Source organism: Oratosquilla oratoria, chromosome 41, assembly GCF_046742065.1.
Source record: "Oratosquilla oratoria isolate Oo_2021 chromosome 41, ASM4674206v1, whole genome shotgun sequence".
NCBI lineage: Eukaryota > Metazoa > Arthropoda > Malacostraca > Stomatopoda > Squillidae > Oratosquilla > Oratosquilla oratoria.
Window position 1 is genome coordinate 34,898,268 of NC_134817.1, and position 23,832 is coordinate 34,922,099.

General features: G+C 42.5%; 1 protein-coding gene across 1 annotated transcript in view; it reads left to right on the plus strand.

Moving 5' to 3' along the window:
- LOC143021221 (cyclin-dependent kinase 18-like) overlaps positions 1–23,832 on the plus strand; it is a 206,662-nt gene that overhangs the window by 51,577 nt on the left and 131,253 nt on the right. The window lies entirely within an intron of this gene.

Below are 23,832 nucleotides of genomic sequence, written 5' to 3' on the forward strand. Positions count from 1 at the left end.
AGCAGCATATGCAGAGCAATGAAGAAAAGAAACGGACTGTTGTCAGAAAAGCAATTTGGGCTTTTGTGATAATGCGTGGCAAATTATTCACTTGCCATAGTAGGGATACATAAACTTGCCAAGACAGAAAATAATGGATGCCTAACCATTAAATGAGTGGAATAGGTATCTTTGCAAACTTATTTGCTAAGGATGAAATAAATCAATCAATCCTTTAGTCTCTCTTGCAGAAGATCCACAGATGAAATGTGAGGAGGATGGTTAATTGCTACATGGAGTTCTATGGTTTGTAAATGGAGCCAGTAATGAAAAATGAATTCAATACAAAGAAAGCAAAATCTTGGAAATGAGCCAAAGTAAAAAAAAGACTGGGAATTATAAAATGAGAAATGAAGCATTCACAAAAACAAGGGAGGGAAAGCATTTTAGCATTTTAATCAGAGATGATCTGTTGCTAAAAATTGTTATCAGTAGAATTACAGGAAAGACATGCAAAGGAAAAAGTAAAAGTGATCTGCTTCAGACAAATCTGGAGCAGTGGCTCACACACACACACACACGCAGTCATGAGAACAAATTAAGAAAGATTTTATGTCTAAAGGATGTATAGAAATACAGTTTTCCATATATCTAAGCCTTAGAGTGTGATATATCCCGAGGTGGAACAATACATGAATTGAAATCAAAATATAATAATTTGAAATCAATACCAAGTTACTTAGGAACTGTATATGAATTTAAGGTTAGTTATGATAAATTGGAAAGTAGGAGACGTGTTGCTTCTTTCACATACTCAATAGAATACAAAGAGTGGCAATCAGAATGATCTCAAGCTTGGTTGAAAAGATATGAGGAGGGACCTGTAAAACTGAGACTACCCATATTAAAGTAGCAAAGAAAGGTGGTATGATAATGGTATTTCGAACAGAGAAAGACATAAGATAGATTAACAGAGGTTGTGTCTAGTGAGACGAGAGGAAAAAGCAACGAGATCTTGGCAAGAAATTAAAGAAAATGGATCGCTTAAAAAATGTTAGGAAGCATAGCTTTCCACAGATGCACAAATTTGTGCAACATGCTAGATCAAGAAGTAATCCAGGTCAACCATGTAAAGGAATTTAAAACATTTTAATAAATGTAGAGATAGGCCATGAATGTGGCTTCAGCTTCATATACTACAGTTAGATGAACATGCATGCACACATGCCAGTGTACACTTTTCATTCATTTTGGAGCATACTGGGATGGATGAATGATTTCCTTAAAGATACTTTCATGCAAACAGTGGTCAAGGATGAAATGTTGGATTGGAAAGAGAGAGAGCTGACCATTGGGGTACCACAGTGTGAGGAGGAGTGAAAGTTATAGGAAGACTTGAACAAAGTTTATAAATAGAGCCAAAGGGTCAAAGAAAGAAAGAAACTGTCATGGAGTTATGAAATAGGAAATTATGTAATCATAAAGTAGGAAAAGGATATGACTCGAATGCAGATGTCTCCTAGTATGTTTTATCCATAAGACTGGGAACCGGTATGGTTGCTGTTCTCTGCATCCTGTTAATCTTGTTTGTGTCCTTCAGTTTGTGTGACGACTATACCACCACTGCATGTGTATTATGTAATAGTACTGTGCAGGAAAGAAGCCATGTTTATATGGCTTTGTCTGTATTCTCCAGTTATCATACATTGAATTCTTGTATAGTTTCAGCTTATGCTATATCATCTAGGCTATTCAAGGAGTTTACATGTCTGTATAGAAAAAATCTTTACATCCTTCAGACATGATTTTGCATGTCAGTATATATCTGTCAATGTGAGAACCAGACACAAATCATATGCCTTGAATTTTAGTTGGTTCATATGGCTTAGTCTTCCGTCCTACTTGGATGTCAATACAAACAGAGTTTTAAGTGGAAAGAAGTGAAAGGGATCTGTGTGATGGAGGTGAAAGTGTTTATGATGTTCCACCCATGTATAATCACCTCACTTTCCATTTAGCAGCAAATTGATAAAAATAGTATCACATAAACTCGTGTCACTTGTTTCCAAAAATTAATTTTATGAAAAATATTGCAAAGAAAGAAAAAATATAAATGCAATGCAATTTTTATCATTACCACCTCAAGAAAATGAGTCCTGGATTGTTCAGGGGTAGTGTTCTTGTTTCACATGCAAATGACCCTAGTTCAAATCACTGTGGCGAATACAAAATTGGTAGCTGGTAGTGAGGGTTCATATATAGACACTGTAGATGTGCACCCAGTCAGGCTTGCCTGATACCTTATTCAGACAATACACACAAAGCCAGTCCAACACCTTCCACATGGTCACTCCACCCATAGGCGCCTTTTGTGTAGCAAAAGAAAACACACCCATGGCTGTAGGGCCTCCTTAAAGTACTAAGGTGGGTGCTGTCCACATTGTAATGTGACAGGCTACAATCAAGAAAACCAAAGAAGTTTTTAAAGTTATTTTCGTGTTCAATGACAAAGGTTGATATCTATCTGTACTGTAGATCATTAGCGTTGTCTTATTGATAGCTCCAAATTTATGTGCATTCTTTTCAGCCTCTTTAGGTCAGTCCAAGAGAATGTTTATTTTGTTTGTCTGAGTGTTGGGATATAAAGTATAGTATCTGATGTCCATTTCATGTTTGCATGACCCCTCACATATTTAGCTCATACCAGGCGATTCTATTCAGGTGAGAGAAAATCTTGTAGATGAATTAATAGCCTTTCCCTCTGGCACTTGTATTTTGATTCGCGATGCTCCAGGAATGTTCATCTTCCTAAGACTTCCCTCAGTAATGGTAATAATAAAACGCACAGTATCCACAGTAAACGACGAAAAAATAATTATAAAGTAGTATAAGTGTGACTTTTTTCTCAGCATCGTGAGTTTATCAATGGTTCTTAAATTTTTACATTGTTTACACACCCTTTCAGTTCGCAATACCAATAGGTCTGTTGTTGTTTGCATCTCTGTATTCCTTTGTACAGCCCCACACACCTATTCGTCACATGAAGGGAAGAACTGTGAAGAAATAACCGTCCAGTTTCGAAAATGCAACTGGCGGCCAGTGACTCACTGGGAGTCGGGACCCGTAGCAACCGACCCACGTCACCCAAGCTAATATTTCAGAGCTTTGGAGTTACTAACTTTTGCGTGAAGATTTTGTCCGCCCGGCTTGCTTTGTGTCCCAGGAGTATAACACCGTTGTTGAGTATACCCCGCGTTATTTCTTCCCGTAAATATTGTTCCTTTTTGGATGAAAACCTCCAAATCCAAACTGTTTATTCAACTTGTCATTTCGACACACCACGAATGACGTTGCGTCGTGTTATGGGCCCCGGTAAAATATTTAATGCATGAAATCTTGGTCAGAGGAAACGGACGTTCTCTTTAGTGGCATAAGGTATTTCACTTGACTGAAGTTGTTGACAGTCGGTCCTGACGTCATGTTGCTTTTTCTCGCTAGTGTCGGACGTGTTCTCATAATGCAGCGACGCGTACATTGTTTGCAGGCTTGCGAAAACCTTTCACTAAAATAGCAAGTCGTTACTGACACCCTTCAGTAAGGAGGAGTTAGTGTATGGTGTCTGTGAAAGGTCACAGCCATTCGATGGAGCGTATATGAACTCTGTATACGGACGGTAATACCTGTCGATCACGAAACCAGCACATGAGTTAAAGCTATGATGAGTCACATGTGTATATGATTTACAGCTACGAAGCCTCTCGAAAGGTGGGGGCGAACACCTGAAAACACAAAATGAACAAATAACTGGAATTATTTTATGTTATGGGCTATGGTGGTCATGTGAGACAGACATCGGAGAGAATCGTCTCCCCGCTGCCTGTCTCGGTCCGTCAGTCTCTCTCTCTCACACACACACACGTGTATGTATATATATATATATATATATATATATATATATATATATATATGCGTAAATAACCACTAGGAAAAGTAAACTAACGAAGCAGAGCGCTTTCGTGTAATTACATCTTCAGTGCAGATACAAAGAAGGAATTATAAGATGAAGAAACAAGGTACAGAATATATGACATAGTGAAGAGGGCATTCGGAGAGGTAGTGGAAGAAGTACACTTGACGGACGTATGGGCCGTCCTGGTAGCCAACAAGTATGGGACGTTTGGGCCGTCCTGGTAACCAACAAGTATGGGACAACTGCTCATAATTTATATTACAATTCAAACAATTTTGAAATTTCATGAGAAATAAAACTATCTAATTTGTACAAACCTTGAAGAAGATTAACATATATCCCCTTACTAGATTTGATCAAACTGCATTCAATTAAATTTCTTTCTGTTATGTTGTTGTTGTATGTGATGACTTTAGCGTTATCCCAGTCAACTGGGTGGTTAAAATGGTTCATGTGGTTGAATATACCGCTAGATTGGTTTCCCTCTCTAACGTATTTCTTATGTTGATTGATTCGTGTTGTGAGTATTTTAGCAGTCTGACCAACATAAAACTGATTACATGATTTGCAAGGTATTTTGTACACACCCTTTATTACTATTGACAGAATTATTTATGAGCAGTTGTCTTACAGTGTTCTTGTTATTGAAAACTACATTAATGTTAAATTTACGTAACATATTTGGAATATTTTGCAGGTTCTCTTGGTACGGTAAAATTAGCAAGTTATTCATATTGAAAGTTTGAGTTGACCTAAGGTTGTAAAATGTCCTTTTAGCACGATTGTAAGCTTTATCAAGAACATGTGTGGGGTATTGTAGCTTAGTACCAATGTCGTAAATACATCTTATTTCATCATCGATGTACTCTGGGCTGCAAATGCGTAGGGCCCTGAGGTACATCGACGAAAAAACAGATATCTTCACGCCATCAGGGTGTGAGGAATAATAGTGTATATATGAACAAACATTGGTTGGTTTGCGATATACACTAAACTTCAACTCACTTTCACGGCGGTAGATATTACAATCAAGGAAAGGCAAAACGCCTTCTTTCTCTATCTCCACCGTGAACTTAATGGAACTGACCAAATTATTAAGCTTACATAAAAAATCATTTACATTATCTTGTGTGTGTACAAAATACCTTGCAAATCATGTAATCAGTTTTATGTTGGTCAGACTGCTAAAACACTCACAACACGAATCAATCAACATAAGAAATACGTTAGAGAGGGAAACCAATCTAGCGGTATATTCAACCACATGAACCATTTTAACCACCCAGTTGACTGGGATAACGCTAAAGTCATCACATACAACAACAACATAACAGAAAGAAATTTAATTGAATGCAGTTTGATCAAATCTAGTAAGGGGATCAATGTTAATCTTCATCAAGGTTTGTACAAATTAGATAGTTTTATTTCTCATGAAATTTCAAAATTGTTTGAATTGTAATATAAATTATGAGCAGTTGTCCCATACTTGTTGGTTACCAGGACGGCCCAAACGTCCCATACTTGTTGGCTACCAGGACGGCCCATACGTCCGTCACGTGTACTTATTCCACTACCTCTCCGAATGCCCTCTTCACTATGTCATATATTCTGTACCTTGTTTCTTCATCTTATAATTCCTTCTTTGTATCTGCACTGAAGATGTAATTACACGAAAGCGCTCTGCTTCGTTAGTTTACTTTTCCTAGTGGTTATTTACGCATATATATATATATATATATATATATATATGTATATATATATATATATATATATATGTGTGTGTGTGTGTGTGCGCGCACGCGCGCGCGTGGTGTAAAACCTGCCATCGGATATAAAACAAATCAACAAATGTATTGTGATTTACCGTATGTATATTAAGACGACTTCGTCTTCATCAGGTAGATAGAGAGATGATAAAGAAAACATGTAGTGTGAGTGGCATTTTGAACCAAGGGAAGAGACCTTGGGTGCATGTCGCTCGGTCAGTTTGTGCACGTGACCGACGGTGTGCGAGGTCAGGGCGGGTCAATTTGGAAATTAAATTGTTAACCGCGTGGAAAATATCGGGTGACCAGTTTCCTTTGGAAATATTAAGTTAAGGACGTGTTCGATAGAATAGTTTCTTTCGAAGGTTACTTGGGGGGTTTGAAGTTTGATTTTACGGATATTGTGTGTGTGCGTGCATGCATACATACACTAGACACTGCGATATACAAAGACGGGGCACTACGAGCGTAGCTCCCCTTCCCGCAAAATACAACCAAGTAAACTAGGTAAATACATGCATACACATTATGTCCACTCTTATTTTTCTCATTGTCATCCTCCTTCACCTTCTCCACCTCCTTTTCCTCCTCCGCCTCCTCCTCCTCCTCCTCCTCTTCCTCTTCCTACTCTTCCTCTTCCCCCTCTTCCTCCTCCTGTACCAGAGATACAACTTCAATCGCACAGCACGGACTAACCAACACGAATTCCCGGAGATATCCATCGAAACTCGACGCAGAGATTAATTGATCCTTCTTTCATGGATTTCACAAGCCTTTGATACAATTGTTTGCGTTTTCCACGCTCTGCCAGTGGAAGCTCGCACTTCAGGGAGGGTTGGCCGCCCTGATAAGAGATTGGCAGCCCTGGGAAGAGGTTGGCAGCCCTGAGAAGAGATTGGTAGCCCTGAGAAGTGGTTGGCAGCCCTGGGAAGCTGTTGGCAGCCCTGAGAAGCGGTTGGCAGCGCTTTGTGTACGTTTCGTATGTCGTGCGGATGAGGTCGATTGATTGTGAAAACGGTTGTAAGGGCTGAGGAACCTGTTTTTTATGTCCCGTCAGGTCTTTGACGTCCTGTCCAAATCTCCATGTCCTTTTAGTTTACAGCATGTCAGGAAGACCTTCAACCACGCCACCACCGAGGGCAAAGGTGCCACAGAGATGATTAGAGTAGTCTGGCGGCAGGGAGAGTGAAGGGAAAAGTAACATCAGGTACGGAAGGGGGTGGATTGGAATTAACGACGCGAAGACACGCACATTAATAAAATAGTGTGCCAGAAGTCAAAATAAAAATGGAAAGTACCTCTCGGTACACAAGGGTAACATCCCCCCCCCTCTCTCTCTCGCCCTCCCTCTCTCTCGCCCCCCCTCTCTCTCTCTCTCTCTCTTTCTCTCTCTTTCTCTGTCCCTCTCTCTCCTTGTGATTTTATCCAACGTAGGTTGCATAGCGTCTTGGAAAACACACACACACACACATGCGCACACACACTGTCCGGCGGTTTTCCTCAGCCAAGGGAACACCACCGCACACTTTCCATGTAATTTTGGATTTTCAGTTCTTCACTAACAACATTAAGTTAGTTGTAATTAAGTTCCTTGAAGTACTTAAAGTCGCGCGTGCTCACACGCACACACACACACACACACACATACATATATACACATACACTCTTGCACACTATTTTTTGCTCGGCATCACACACAGTACTTCATAGGGTTGTCATGGCTGTTATCGACCCGCCCCCCAATCCCCCCTCCCCTCTATTTCCCCTTCCTCGCCCTAATGTACATCTCCCTTCTCGGCCGTGGTCGATCTCTCCCCTACGGGAATCCACGCGCGTCATCGTAGACCCTGCTCGCGTGATCCAGCAACTGCTACCTCCCTCTTCCTTTGTCATAAAAAATTCACAAAAGCAGATTTATTCTTCGTCCCGTCGTTTTCTGAAATCCAGAAAAAGGTTCGTCTTCTATGTCTTTGTTTCATTTTGGATTCCAATGGTCCTTTTATATTTGGTTGTTTGCTTGTTTGTTTGTGTTGGGAGGGGTCCCGGTCGGATGGTTAGAGTGGTCGGATCGTAGATTTAGCTTTTAGGGCTTAAACCCTATAATTTTCATTTATTTGTTTATTCACTTTTTTTTTTTTTTTATATATCTTTTCCACAAAAGGCGAAGAACTTGTTTCGCCAGACAATATCTCTAGCAGACACCAAAGTTGGATCGAGGGGAGTCCTAGGACATTAAGCCTGGAATATGGAGAAGGGGAGGAGGTAATTGCGTAATTAATAAGCGTTTGGGTCACTGAGGGTTCTCTCTTAATTGAATAGAATCGAATGGCACCAAAAAGGGGAAAAATCAAATCATCTGTGACTTTACCATCTTCTTCCTTTTTATTATTATTTTATTTTTTTATTTGTTCATTTTTTTTTTTAATCCTCGGGACTGTGCCTCGCTGGAACCCTCGTCGCGTAACTACTTCTCAGTTACATTGTCTCTCCGTCTTCCACTCTTCCACCTCTCCACAGGTTCCCTCCTCCACTTCACTCCACTCCAGAATTTTACTCTTCCTCAGATTCCTTCAGGGCAGGATTCTTCAGTTACACGTCTTTATTCCGTGTGGAACTCCACAATCGCGTCGCTCCTCTTGAGGATTCCAAGAGAGCTCTCCACCTCTCTTTGGAATTCCACAGAGACGATCCCTCCTCGTCCATCGATTTTCCCTCCATGGAAGCCTAAACCGCCTCCGCCTCCGCCTCCTCCTCTTCCTCCCGAAAATCTATTACGGCCCTCCATCCCTCCATTTTCCTCCAGGATGCCAAGACAACCTGATCCGTGCCATCTTTGGGTTTCATAGCCCCTCCTCGCAGCTTCTCTTCCTCCCTCTCCCCTCCCTCCCTCCCTCCCCCTCCCTCCCTCCTTTCTTCCTCTCCCCCTCCCTCCTTCCTCTCCCCTCCCATCCTCTACTTCCCTTCCAAATATATCACTAAACAGGCCATCTCCCTCCTGACACAACCAACCTTAATTCCTCGCCAACCATTTGCACCCCATTTGTAATTCATTAAACCATTGCGCCTTCCCTATCCTGTCACTCGTTCCCTTACCCCTCCCTCACATCCCTTAACCCCCTTAACCCCCCCCCCACACACACACCTCTATCTCGGTTTTGCTCGACGTTAACCGCTTGTTTTACTTCTTCACTTCGACTCGCCAATTTTGTTGGGCTATTGCTGTGTGAGCACTTCGTTAACTTGCTCGAAACTGCCCATTTTTAGGCCATGAGGCTTCTCGGATTTCGGCCCTTGTTCCGGGATTGTTTTCCGGGTGTCTGGGATGGCCTCGCGTCATCTAGTCTTGTTAGAACAAAACAACAGGATAATCCTGGTCGGTCATTGTAGTGAGGGGGATGGGGGTTGTTGGAGGGCAAATGACGTCACAACGCAAAGCCCCCACTCGAAGGAGACTCCCACCCCATCCCCCTCCCTTTTCTAGGACTAGATTTTTCTGACGTTTCTACGAGACCCACCATTGACCACGCCCACTTTTTTTTTTTATCCGCGGCGTGTAGGGTCATCCGGTAGGCGAGTCGCCCGAACGCGTAGTACCTTAGCTGTCGCATGGTGATAAGGCAGGTTACTTGTCCTGGCCCGACATCGTCGACAACATCCTGGTTTGACACGTGATCGCTTCCCAAGATTCTCCGCAGAGGCTTTGTGCCGAAGGCACTTCGGCGCGGCTTGAAGGACTTGGCCACAGTCCAAGTTTCGCGTCCATACAAGACGAGGCTCACGAGGAGTTTTGAAGACGCGGGTCCTGATCAAGAACCTTTAGTGCCAGGTATTCCGGGGACGGGTTATCCATTATTCCGGCCGTTCTTGTGACTTCTGTGACAGAACCTCCGGGTGTATTGATCTCATTACCGAGGTGGGGGGTGAATCACAAGTAGATTCTTCTCGTTCTCGTCGGTCGATCACGAAGGCGCCCCGAACTTTTTTTTTTTTCAGCTGTCGTATCTGTATACCACAATCGAAATACATTATATATTTATTTGTTTGTTTTTAAACAGTTAGAGGGGTCTTGTTCAGGAAATCGGTCCTGCTGAAGGACAGCATGTTTCAGAATTGATCAGAATATTATGACAGTGAATTAATCTTTCTGATTGATGCCTGAGAGTTATATAAAAAAAAATGGTGAAGTGGAGAGACCAAAGTCCAGGGTTTCACCTTTTCATCCAGTGATTCGTTCTGGAGACGGGCCAAGCCATTTTATCTGAAATAGAAAACGCCTTGACATTATGAGTGGAGGAGCAGCAGATGTGACACAAATCCCCCTGCGATTGGGTCACCACCCAGAATCAGAGAGTAATTGTTGCTTCGAATTTCACTCATTGGAAACTCGCAGCATCACAACAACAGTCCTTGGGTCTTTCCATAGATCTCTCTGTGGATAAAAGTTGGATTTTTTTGTTTTGTATTTGTGTGAGGCTGTTTTTGTGTCACTGGCTGGAAGGCGGAAGAGGGATGAGAGGAGGTGGAAGAGGTGAGAGAGGAGGAGGAGGAGGAAGTGGGGAGACAGGAGGAGGAAGTGGGGAGACAGGAGGAGGAAGAGGGGAGGCAGGAGGAGGAAGAGGGGAGACAGGAGGAGGAAGAGGGGAGAAAGGAGGATGAGGAGGGGAGACAGGATGAAGAAGAGGGGAGATAGGAGGAGGAAGAGGGGGGAGACAGGAAGTGGAACAGGGGAGACAGGAGGATGAAGAGAAGGGGAGAGAGGAGGAGGACTTGAGAGAGGAGTGGGGGATGTATTCCCCGGTTGTCATCTCTCCTCATGTGGAAAAAATCGAAGGAAAAGTTGATGGAGATCTTTGGCATCGCCCGGAGATTGAGTGCCACGAGCGCCGAACTGGAATGGCACTGGCACAGACTTGGCGTGGCTCCAGGCGAATGCTCTATAACTGCGTGTTGCACAGACTACACAGACTGATGGAAGTATTATTCAGATGAATAGAATCTCCCAGCGACAGCCAATTTTTTTTTTTTTTTTTTTTTTTTTTTTTTATTCTTTGGCCGTCGTTCCCCTCAGCAATGAACAAATGAATTAATGTGTGTGTGTGTGTGTGTGTGAACAGTTTGGCGGTATTGAAAATATTGTTTCCAAGTCCTGTTTGACAGTGGAATGGTGAACTCGCCCTACCTTACCTAAACACATATTCAATGAAACAGAAGACCTTTCTTCTCAGAGGAATCTGTGGGTCATACTGAGGACCGTAGACGACGACATTGGGACCGAGGATCTTGCAAAGGAAACTTGAGAAAAAGTATTAACAGTAGTATTACTGACATAATGTGTGAATATAAGATTTCATGGCTTTGTCACAACTTTCGTATAAATCTCGTCTACACCAACAGCATAGCCACAAAGACAGAGGTGGGCAACCCTTGGCACGCGTGCAAATCCTGGCACACTAACGACTTTTTCCCGGTAGGCGAAACCCAGAGCTCACCTTAAAACAAATAACTAACGAATCTCCATCTTCTTTTGTACGACCATTGGTAACCGCATACTACGCTGGGGGAAAGGGGATTGAAGTCCCCAGAGGTGAAGGAACGGTGCCCCCACTCGTATATAGGCTTATCATTTATGTTACTCTGTTGGCACGCGAGAAAAATTTGAATAGAATATTTTGGCACCCACACTTAAAAAGGTTGCCCACCCATACACTAAGGGATTGTTATGCATTTGTAGTTAGTTGGGAGATAGACACCTTTTCGTATCTTTGCGACCCCCCCCCCCCAACCCACACCTCGTTTCGAACAGAAGAGAATTATCTTGGTTGCAAAACGGAGATTAAACAGATATATTCATAAAATTTGCAATATATATATATATATATATATATATATATATATATATATATATATATATATATATATATATATATATATATATTGCACCAACACTTTTAAGTTGTGGTTAAAGTAATGGAAACGTCGTGGATACATTTTTTCCAATAAATAAACGCCTTTATCGTTAACAGTAAACCGGATACAAGCCTCTATCGATTTTTGTACCACTGCTTCCTCTTACCTTTGCGAGACTTGCACACCTTGGCAACACCTGTGCAAGGTATTCACAACGTTTCTGACAACAACGTTTGACTAAAGAAGCAGGAAATGGCGTCACAAACAGTGCATCTAACCCGTTTTAGGTTGTCGATAATTTCTGTTACGCCGTTCGCCAGCACACTGTGGGTGTGTCGGTGGCGTAATAGAAAGCGTGGTTTCTGGTCTCGCGTTCGCTTAGTTGTGGGTTCGAATCCCGCAATTCTCTTCCATTCCCAGTAGTGACGGTCTACCACCAACAGTCCCCAAAGCGCAAAGGGAAATGTTGGCAGCTTCTGAGACAACTATTCAGCTCCTCCTGGCGTTGGCTCCTGATCTTCTTCATCTTCTTTCACCAGCACGTGTCATTGAAGTAAATTAAAACCTTAGTTACAAGGAATTCAGTCAACCAGGCTTTCATAGTCACCAGTAAATGTTGTACTATATCTGCTTTATGATGCAAACACGTCATATGGACGCGTTTTACCATGTCACAGATGTGACACGAGGTCGGTGGGGGGGGGGTGATAGCCCCGAAAACCTTTAATGAGAGAGAGAGAGAGAGAGAGGCCGTCGACATACGATACAAACGATCCTCGTGGAGTAACCGCAACGAATAGACTCAATAACTGCGACATGTGGCCAAGGCCTTTATGGTGGGTCCCAAGAAAGGGACCGTTGCTCCGTTTAGGGTGCCACAATGGCACGACCTTGAGAGGGTCCTAACAGTGCCACATTCCTAGATAGCCTTGTAGATTTGAATCACAGTTGGTTAGAGAAGAAAATAAGCAAGAACTGGTTTACCAATAAAGTGGTTAACGAGCGGAATAGACTTAATAAACAAGTAGAGAACGCTGAAACAATTTGTTGTTTTAAGAGAAGATGAGATAACTATGGATAGGGATGGTAGGTGGTAAGGGACGTGGGACTGCCTAGTGTAGGCCTTATGGTCTCTTGCAGTCTTCTTCATTGCTATGTTCTTATGGTTTCGAGTTTAGCCTTCGGGGACTCGGATCCTGTGACAGGTGTATCCTTCGCGAGAATGATCACGAAACTCCCGTCGCAAAATTAGGTTCTGGGATCCTTGTACAAGATCCCAGTACTCCCCACATTAAGTGGAGTCTTAGAATACGGTATTCTGTGTATGGTGGTCAAGCCTGGTTACAGAAATGTTCGTGGTTATCTTACAGGAAATGATTTATCACTATACCACGACTTTTTTTTTCCTATTGATAACTGATAGTAATTATTGTATTTGTTGTTATTGTCATCATTATTAAGTTACGATGAGCTAGAGTGTCGAAGTGGTATCTTGGTTGAAACGTCATATATTTCGCTTTATCACGGAGTCGCTGCTGGGGAGATCTTTGAGTTCGGCGCAGACGCCGTAGGGAAACTCGTCGGATGCTGAAGTGAGGTCTTCGGTAGAGGCGTCGTCCATGACGTTGTATCATCGCGTCTTTGCTGGAGTTGGCGTCGCGACCTCCATCAACACCAGCTGTCGCAGGGTCTCGTCTCTGGTGGCATCATTTGCCGAGGCGAGGAAGAAAGGGGACAGAGCTCAAAGGACTTGTTCAGTTTCTCAAGTATTAATATTTTTATTTTATCTTTTTTTTTATGTTCTTTTTTCTCTTTCCTTCTTCAGTTTCTCCTGCTTTTCTGTCGCGCACTTCTACTCTCGGGTTTTAGATGTTGGGACTATGATTGGTGTTGGTGTATGCGAGGAGCTTAGTCCAGGAGATGCTGAGTAGCTGCGGCCGAAGTCGTCACCTTTGCCATGTTATGCGCTTTGGGGACTGTTGGGGCAGGTACCAGCCACTGAAAGGAGTCGAGAAGTGCAGGAATCGAACCGACAACTAAGCGCTTTCGATTACACCACCAGCGTCATCTGAAAAGCGATTTGATAATTATTTATAAAAATTGATGAAAGACGGAACGATTTTATTTTCAGTATATCTTGGTCTTGCAAAGGTTAACCTCTTGTGGCGACCTTTGCAGTTTATGCCTCGGCTCGACTTTGTGTTGGGACGATGATAGATTATATATTATTTGTTTGAGACCCAGATCGCGTACCGATGTTATTTCCTGTTTGTAGCCAGACGACTGTGAAGGGTTTTCTAAAACACACACACATACACACACACCCACACACACACACACACACACACACACACACACACACACACACACACACACACACACGTGTGTGTATTTGTAGCCTGTTTTCTATTACATGACATTATTTACTATAGTTATTACTTTATTGGTATTTTTATATACCAAAATATATAAAACATTGAACAGCGTATGCTGTATTTGCATTAAAGAAACCATAGACCTTTGACCCCGACGTTACGTATGAAGAATGGCGTGCTAAGCGGACTTTCCTTCGTGTAGTTAAAGACCGTTTGGCGTGCGGGACGCGTCTTCCGACGTTCGATCGCTGTGGGCGAACCCATCTCGGGGGAAGAAGGGCTTAGGAGGCCATGGCCGTGCCCTATGGTCGCCCTGGCTCCGGGTCAGTGGAGTACAGGCACCATCTTCCCTCCTCTCTCACACCTTTCCCTTTAAGTAAAGTGTTTTGGCGTTAGGTAAAATGGATTTGGAAAATGTGTCGTTGCGGTGTGAGGGAAGGGTGTCGTCAGTGTTTGTAACGGTTTTTTGTCGTTGATGTTTGTAACGGTTTTTAGTCGTCGAAGTTTGTAACGATTTTAGACTTTTGTCGTCGGCGTTTATAACTGGTTAAATGTTTGGGTGGTTTTACGTCGACATTTGTAACGGTTTAAACGGTTTTATCGATATTCGTGTTTTTATGATTTGAACCGAACACGCGGAAGATGTTAGTAATTATAAAATATTCGATTTGCAATTTGATACTTACACCAAACATTTATACTGAACGTTTATATGACTTCATAAGAAAGTCTGTTTTATCAACATATTCTGAATAGACAATTTGAGTAATAAAAATGCTTTGCCAAGAAGCCGTGAGACGGGAGGCTGAAAGAGGGAGATGAATCGATAGATGCTAGCCAGAATCAAGACATTAACCGCATAAAAAAGGATTAAGGTTTTTTCCTAATTTTATTTTTATTTTATTTATTTGTTATTTATTTATCTATATATTTATTTATTCGTTTTAATAAGGTCGACCTATATTAGGTGATTGGGGTAGAGGAACGGCAATTTTCCCCACAAAACATGTTACATATTTAAGCAATAATAATCAATATTTCTTGGTTGCCGAGTTGCTTGTTCTTTGGCTTGATAGAAAATGCACACAAACCAGAGAATTTTGAAGAGTGATTTGACCAGATGTAAAGTCTGGGGAGCGAAAAAAAGGGGCTGATATATTATAGTTGAAATTGAGTATAATTTCTGTAATACATTATACATGTTCATCGCGTGAATGGCATATGTATTTTTCTCTTAATCAAATATTGATTTGTACCAAGCATGATTTATTTATTAAGTTATTTACTTGTTAATATATTTATCTATTTGTTTTTATTTGTTTTTTGTATTCTGGTTTTATATGTCTTTGTCTTGACAATACTTTTTGTACGAGTGTGATGGTAAAAATGATTAAAGGAGTCACGCCATGGTGGTAAATAACAGAAGAAATATTGAAATCCGTTGCTTTAGTTCCTGTGTGTGTAGTGATGGAGGGTAGTGGTGATGGTATGTGGTAGGTGAAGGGGTGGAGAGGTGGTGGCGATGGTGGGTCCTCATTCCTAGTTGGTTGAGTGGGGAATTTGAGATTTTAATTGTTTCCTCCGTGCTTTGGTGTTTTCGACATTTCCCATCCCGCCAGGTAAATTGGCTTCATTGAGTTACGTGGCCATCTTGGATGGGAACGTAAATGGATTGGCAAATGCTCCTGCACCAGGGACGTGAATGGGTAGGCAGGACGGTAACCACTGGATAACCCCCCCCACACACACACACCTCTCTCTCTCTCTCTCTCTCTCTCTCTCTCTCTCTCTCTCTCTCTCTCTCTCTCTCTCTCTCTCTCTCTCTCTCTCTCTCTCTCTCTCTCCTCTCTCCCCCCTCTCTCTCTTACTCTCTCTCTCCCTCCTTCCCTACCTCCCTCTCTTTCCCCCCTCTCTCACTCTCAATCTCCCCGTTTCTCTCTGTTGCTCTCTCTCACTCTCACTCTCCGTTTCTCTCTCTATCTCGGTTGTTCTATCTCTCTCACTCTCCGTTTCTCTCTCTATCTCTGTTGCTATCTCTCTCTCCGTTTCTCTATCTCTCTCTATTGCTCTATCTCCCTCTCCCCCCTCCCCCACTTTCCCCCACTTTCTCTCCCTCACTCTCTCTCCTATCTCTCCTATATTTCTATCTTTCTCGTATCTCTTTCTATATCCCTTCTCTCTCTCTCTCCTCTCCTATCTCTCTCTCGGTCTCTCACAATCTCCTCATGAAGAACCTGTTCTGTACCCGGTGACATTTTGTTTATTACAAAGGATTACAAAGGCGGAGCATGCCGACAGGAGACCTTTTGGTCCATATCTAGGTCGGATGCGAAAAAAAGAATCATAATAATAATAACATAATAAATAAAAACTATAATAATATAAATAACAAATAAAATACATAAATACATAGGTATAGTTAGATAATAAACAAACAGGTAAATAGTAAATCATTATAAATTGACATATAACTAATAATAAATGAAAATCAAACAGACAAATGATAACAAAACAAAAACAAATAAATTCAAATGTTCTGCCGTCAGACTATTTTATTCATTTCCGTGGCATCCCCTGCAAGGAGAGTTTTTTAATGAAAAAAAAAAGTTCATAAGCTGTGTCGAATAACTCGAGAAAAACCTGCGTGCTCTCATGAAATAGGGTTGGTGATAACTACACATAGATCGTGGTTAGAGCTCTTTAGTATTGTATACTCACTTAAGACCCTGGCTTTCGTTCTTATATTTTTTTCTCCTGGCGGTTTTATTCAGGTAGAGGTCGTCTGTAAATGTTGGTTAGAAGAAAGTTCACGGACGCAAATGTAGATGGCGCTGGTGTCTGATAAACTGTAACAGCACAGATGCGGGTAATGAGGTCACTTTTTATGCACCCTTGTATTTCAGCAAGAAGTACCTTGGGTTACCTCTCTCTCTCTCTCTCTCTCTCTCTCTCTCTCTCTCTCTCTCTCTCTCTCTCTCTCTCTCTCTCTCTCTCTCTCTCTATTTTCTCCCTCCCTCCCTCTCTCTCTCTATCTCTATCTCTCTCTCTCTCACACACACACAGCCACACACACACACACACACGCGCGCAATCTCTCACTCTCTCTTTCACTCTCACTCACTTTGTGTCTTTCTTCCACTCTATGTTACTCTCATTCTTTCTCTTACTCTATTTCTCACTCTTTCTCGAACGCTTTCTCTCTCTCTCTCTCTCTCTCTCTCTCTCTCTCTCTCTCTCTCTCTCTCTCTCTCTCTCTATGTATGTATGTATGTATCTAGTATTCGAGAAGTCTCCACCCACTTGACGCTGTGGTTGTGTGTGTGTGTGTGTGTGTGTGTGTGTGTGTGTGATGAATGTCGCGACCTAAGCCATTGTAGAGCGAAGGATAAAGGTGAGGGTTAGACCTTGAGGTGGTAATCAAGTACTAGAAATAAGAACCCGCCAGATGAGATGGAAAGTGGGCCAGGTTTTGAGGCGAGTAGTGTCGAAACGCTTTGAGCGAAAAATGAGTAAGGATTTGAGTGGAAGACTGAGCTTGAGTTAGAGATGATGTATGGAAGTTGAGAGGAGAAGATGAATTGAATGTCAATGGGTTGATGGATCAGGAATATGAATGAAGGAAGAAATGCGAGTAGCAGGTCTTTCAAGAGAAAATATTAAAATCGCTTCAAGATCACTCTGAGGGCTCGAAACGGGCAAAGATTTTTTTTCTCGAAATTGAGAATTTATAATGTCCAGTCTGTACAACAAGGCCTACGATAAATACCAAGAAAAGGAACTGTAGTGTGATAAGTATAGTGATGTTTGTGTGTGTGAGTGTAAGTATATGTCGGGCTGGGGTCAGTAGAAAGTGTTTGTTCTCGAAGGGGGTGGGTGGATTGGCCCTTCTTATCTCTTTGCCCCCAGCTAGACGTCCCTCGCATAGACCCTGGTGAGAAGGGGAAGACAAGGGGAAGGGGAATGAAAGGTTACTAAGGCAGGGGAGAAAATATTGTTGGTAGTAGGTGGAGTGAAGGGTTAGTAAGGCAGGGGAGAAAATATTATTAGGAGTTGGTGGAGTGAAGGTGGAGGGAGTCGGCAGACTTGAAGTGTGAAGAGAAGTAACCCAAGTCACTTGTGCTTTTATGTGTGTGTGTGGGTGTGTGTCAGGGATGTGTTATGTCGCCCTGGTTGTTCAATCTTTACATGGATGGGGTGGTGCGAGAGGTGAATGCAAGGGTAGTGGGTCAGGGGTTGGAGATGATTAAAGAAAATGGAGAAAAGTGGGAGGTGAGCCAGCTGTTGTTTGCTGACGACACTGCGCTTGTAGCAGGATCAGAGGAGGGATTGAGGAAGTTAGTGACAGAGTTTGAGGTGTGTGAAAGAAGGAAGCTGAAGATAAATGTGGGTAAAAGTAAGGTGATGAGATGTACAAGGGGAGAGAGTGACAGCAGGCTGGAAGTGAGCATTAATGGTGAAAGACTGGAGGAAGTGGATAGTTTTAAATATTTGGGTGCGAATGTGTCAGGAAAGGGAGGAGTGGGGGTGGAGATAGAATGTAGATTGAGAGAAGCGAGTAAATGCCTTGGTAGATTGAAAAGTCTAATGAGAAATAGACATCTGGGAATGGATGCTAAGAGGTTACATGAAGGAGTGATTGTGCCAACAGCATTGTACGGGGCAGAAACATGGAACATGAGAGAGGAAGAGAGAAGGAGTTTGAATGTGTTTGAGATGAAATGTCTGAGAAGTATGATGGGGGTTACTAGGCTGGATAGAGTGAGAAATGAGGAGGTGAGGAGGAGAACAGGGGTGGAAAGGGAACTGGGAGATAGGATTGATGAAAGAGTATTAGGATGGTTTGGACACATGGAAAGAATGAGTGAAGAAAGATTAGTAAAAGAAGTGTGGAAGCCAGAGGTGGAAAGAGTGAACATAAGGGGGCATCCTAGGATGAGATGGAGGGATGGGGTGAAAGGAGCATTACAAAAGAGAGGAATGTCTGTGGAGGAAGGACGGGAGAGGACAGAAGATAGGGGTGAATGGAGAAGGGTTGTGTATAGATGAGGCTGTGATGCATGAGGGGGAGTGGGTGGGGGATGGAGGGTGAGGAAGTATGTATGAGAAAAATTTGACGCAGCCCGAAGGGATTTCTCCCCGTCTACTCCTTTTCTGCATGAGGGAACGGAGAGGGGGGGTCTCCGAATTTATGAAGCGGCCTTGCTGTGGATGTGCTGTGTCTTGCGACACTACTTCCGACCCAGGGCAGTGGACAGGATGCAGGGGTGACCCGTCATCCAGGAGGTGCCAAGATATGAGGGAGGGAGGAGGGTGGAGGGGAGTGGAATATATAGGAAATGGAATGGGTGGGAGTGGTGTCTATGCCTTTTTCTTTTTGGCTACCCCCCGTGTAGGGGGAAAAGCCTTTGGTATATATATGTGTGTGTGTGTGTGTGTTTGAGGTTCAAAGGTTTTTGACCACGTGTTTGTCTCGTGATCGACACCTTTTATCCTACCGATCTCTGGGTGATGTAGCTGTACACACACACGCTAATTTGTGTATTTGTGTGTACATATGTGTGTATATATATATATATATATATATATATATATACACATATACACTCATGTAATACACGAAAGCGCTCTGCTCCAGTCGTTTCTTTTCATAGTGGGTGCCTTGCATCTAGAACACACGTCTCTAGTGTTTTATTGCATATATACCTATATATGCAGTAAACAAACACACACGCACACACACACACACATATATATATATATATACATATATATATATATACATGTAATACACGAAAGCGCTCTGCTTCGGACGTTTCTTTTCATAGCGGGTACTTTGCATCTAGAACACACGTCTCTAGTGTTTTATTGCATATGTACGTATATATACAGTACACACACACAAACATATATATATATATATATATATATATATATATATATATATATATATAACACGAGCCACCCAAAGTCCGGCAAAGTGGCCAATGCTACAATGCTTGCAGTAACCAAGGAAGAGGGAACGGGGGGGGGGGAGGTGGAATAGAGCGCTGAGGGGAAAATAAAAGTGTTGCAGGGGATGGGGGCGGGGGGATACGGGGTAACAGTAGACCTTCGACGCACGGGTAGCCATGCATTTGTCCCTCAAATGTCCGGACCGTAAATTTGAGTGTTAGTTAACGCATTTTATTCGTTTTTGATAGTTTGACTAAAGATTAAATTTGTTTTGTCTTGTTTCTTATAAAGTTGAATGGTAAAAGCTTTTCAGTTTACGTGAAGAGATTATGTGGGAATTTCTGGGATTTATCTAGCATACATTTATACACGTTTTTAGGTTGTGTATAAGGTCTTCTGTATCGGATGGAGAACTTGCATGATGCTTAGTCGTGACTATATGTATACATGTGTGTATGTATATGTATATGTGTGTGTGTATATATATATATATATATATGTAATGTGTATATATATATATATATATATATGTAATGTATATATATATACTGTATATATATTATATATATATATATATATATAATATATGATGTGTGTATATATAAGATGCACACCACTCATCTTGGCGAATAGACTGCCCTCGGGCGTGGATGGTAGGTTGTTACAAAAACCATTTAGTTCCATCAGTGTAGAAACGATACGCTTGTTAAGTGAGTCGTCCAGTAGTTAGGAGACCTTGAGGTGACGTCACGAGAGGTGCAGGGCAAGTGCGCCATTTCACTGTGCAGCAGTAACGAGCCATCCTCTTAGGCATTCACGTAACATGAAACCTAATGTAAGTCTGTATATATTGCATATTATATGATATGGTTTAATGTCACAAACTCCCCCTATCGGGAGGCTAGGACGGTGCCCTTCATAGAGGCTTTGTAGTGTGGAATTGAACAAGCCATGCCCTTGGTTCAATTTCGCCGGTGGCAGGGTTCGAACCGCCATCCCCTCGATCTCCGCCCCCAAGTAACGATGTTCTAACCCGCTCGGCCAGCAAGCTTATATATGCTGCATTTAGATACGCATATATATATATATATATTATATATGCACACATACTGTATATGTGTGTGTATGCAAATGTCAAATAGAATCTAAATGTGTACCGCAAGTCAATTTTGTAAAGAAAAATTATATTTGTTTTCTCTGTATATTAAGAAACATAGTCCAGAATCTTGATCTTATGTATTGTTGGATTCCCCGTGAATTTTACCAAACCCAACTTAACCAAATCCACAATTGTCCTGGCATCATTTAAATAAAGTAAATAAAAAATGGATTAATAAATCCATTTTAATCACGTGTGAGTACCGGATGCGGTCACAGGAAAAGAAGTCTTTAGTGTATTTTCTCATATCCGGTGCTGTGACGGGACTTGGGAAGAGCGACGCAAAAGGCTGGAAGGAGAGCGTCACTTAATTCCCTCACTGAGCTTTTTGTCGTAAGAAATGACCTAAGATTGGATTATAACTGGGAATTAAGTTCAGTCTCTCTTTTTCCCTGTGATGCATATACAACCAGGATTCGTTAACCTTGCCATGTATTGTGTTACAGAAATAGTAGCAGTGATAATAACAACGATAACAATAATAATGATAAGAATAAGGATAATGTTAAGTGTTGATGATAGTGATAATAACAACAGTAATTAATAATATTGATAAAACTAATAAGAACAACATGAACAATAACATCAACAAGAACACATGTCCGCTGACAATTACGCCGCTTGTTAACCGCGATGCAAAAATTGACGCGGAAGAAGAGTCTGCGGCTGACCGCCGGGGGGTGGGGGTGGGGGTGAGGAGGAGGAATAACTTTGCGGTCAAGGCCGCCGCTGCCGCCGCTGGTGCCGCAGATCGATCTCCTCAGGTCACACACAAAACCTCACTCACATACTTCGCAACATAATCACGTGATGGCTTGTTTTATAGGACTCAGGCACACTAGAATCCCTCCCTCCCCCACTCTCTCTCTCTCTCCCTCTCTCCCTCTCTCCCTCTCTCGCAGTCCAGGTGTCTTGGAAATGCCGCGAGTCGCATTTATGCGATTGTTTGCATTTTTGTGTTCATGTTTGTGTTTTTTACGTGCTCGGCGTTAATGGTCCACTGCGCACCCGGTCTATCCCCTGGGGGCGATGCAGTCTTTATACCTAACTACAGTAGCTTGATCCAGCCTCGCAAGGTTGCTTGTATGGGTGTTATGCACATGTCAGTGTTATATCGTGTTGCAGAGGTTTTGAATCAATACAACACTGGTCTGCTGGACCTCTGATGTCCACCATGACAGAGAAGGAGTTTGAAGGCATCAAAGTATGACGTGGATAATCGATTAGCACTTATCGGGATTCGAACCCGGATCTTTCGCCTCTGAGGCAGGAACTTGACCCACTGTTCCACTCAGGAGACGGGGTAATCATTAAATCATTGTTTCGCATTCGCTTAACTGTGGGATCGAATCCCGCACTTACTGTTACTTCCAACAGTCCAAGCAAAAAAGGCAAAGGTGACGGCTTCGGTCGCAGCTACTCAGCTCCTGGCGTAGGCTCCTCACCTTGAATCAAGTGTATGTGTGCTGGACTCGTTATCGACAGCTATTTCCCTCCCGGAAGAGAGCTCAGAGCTCGAATGACCGATCTATAGGTAATGTGTGTGTGTGTGTGTTTTCTCCTGCAACAACTGAGCCATGATTAAGAAATCCATTATGGTAAAGTGAACACATTTTTCTAATATTAAAAAAAAAAAAAAAAAAAAAATGCTGTGATCAGGAATCTCGTCATCTCTTCCTGATGCCCGAGAGTGACGTGTCTGCGACAACAGTGACTTCCTCAGAAACGTTTTAACTCTTGATCATCATTTTAACTACCCAAAGAAGTCGTAACTCGGTTACCATTATAATCTTCACGTCTTGGGGACACATTTGAAGGCTCTTGAACATGTTCTGAGTCATACCGTTGTGTGTGTGTGTGTGTGTGTGTGTGTACGTGTGTGTGTGTGTGTGTGTGTGTGTACGTGTGTATGAGTATGGTGGTGATGATGAACCTATTCCAGGAGGCGCAGAATAGCGTTTTGGGGACTGTTGGAGCAAGTAGTAGTTAGAACTGGAAATCGGAGAGGAGTGCGGGATTCGAACCCACAACTAAGCGGATGCGAGACCAGCACGCTTCCGATGACGCCACCAGCGCACGAGGGTCTTTTTATGGATGTCGTTAATCCTTGGAACGTTTCTAATCGTAATCTAGAATCGGTTGAAGGACATGTACGCAGACCTCGTGGCCGTGGGGTGATTTTTTTGCGCCGGACTATTATATTCAGCTGTTTCTTCTTCTAGTTCTTCATCTTCTCTAAGTTTTTCATCGTCTCCTAGTTCTTCATCTTTTTCTTCTTCAACATCATCGTCTTCGTCTTCTAGTTCTTCAACTTCTTCGTCTTCGTTTTCTTTCCTCCAGTTATCCTTCTTTTACGGGCAAACATGAAAGAAAACACAATGATATATATATATATATATATATATATTCAATAAACGCCAGAGTGTTTTGTTCATGTGAATGGGAACTGCGACACAGATGGTTCCCTCGCTCGCCATCTGGGGTCCGAAGCTAAAGTGTAGCACCCCCGGCCCCACCCCCACCCCCACCCGGGCCCACTCATCGTCGACTCCCGTTTCCTTGAATCGCGATACCAGATCCCTGTGACCGTCTTGCCTTGTCTAATCCGCAGTGTCGCGGTGGTACAGTGGGTAGGGTGCTGGTTTCGTGTCTCGAAAGCCATGGGATCGAGTGCGCACCCACCTCTCTATCTTTCTCTTTCTCACCTCTCCTTTCTTCTCTCTT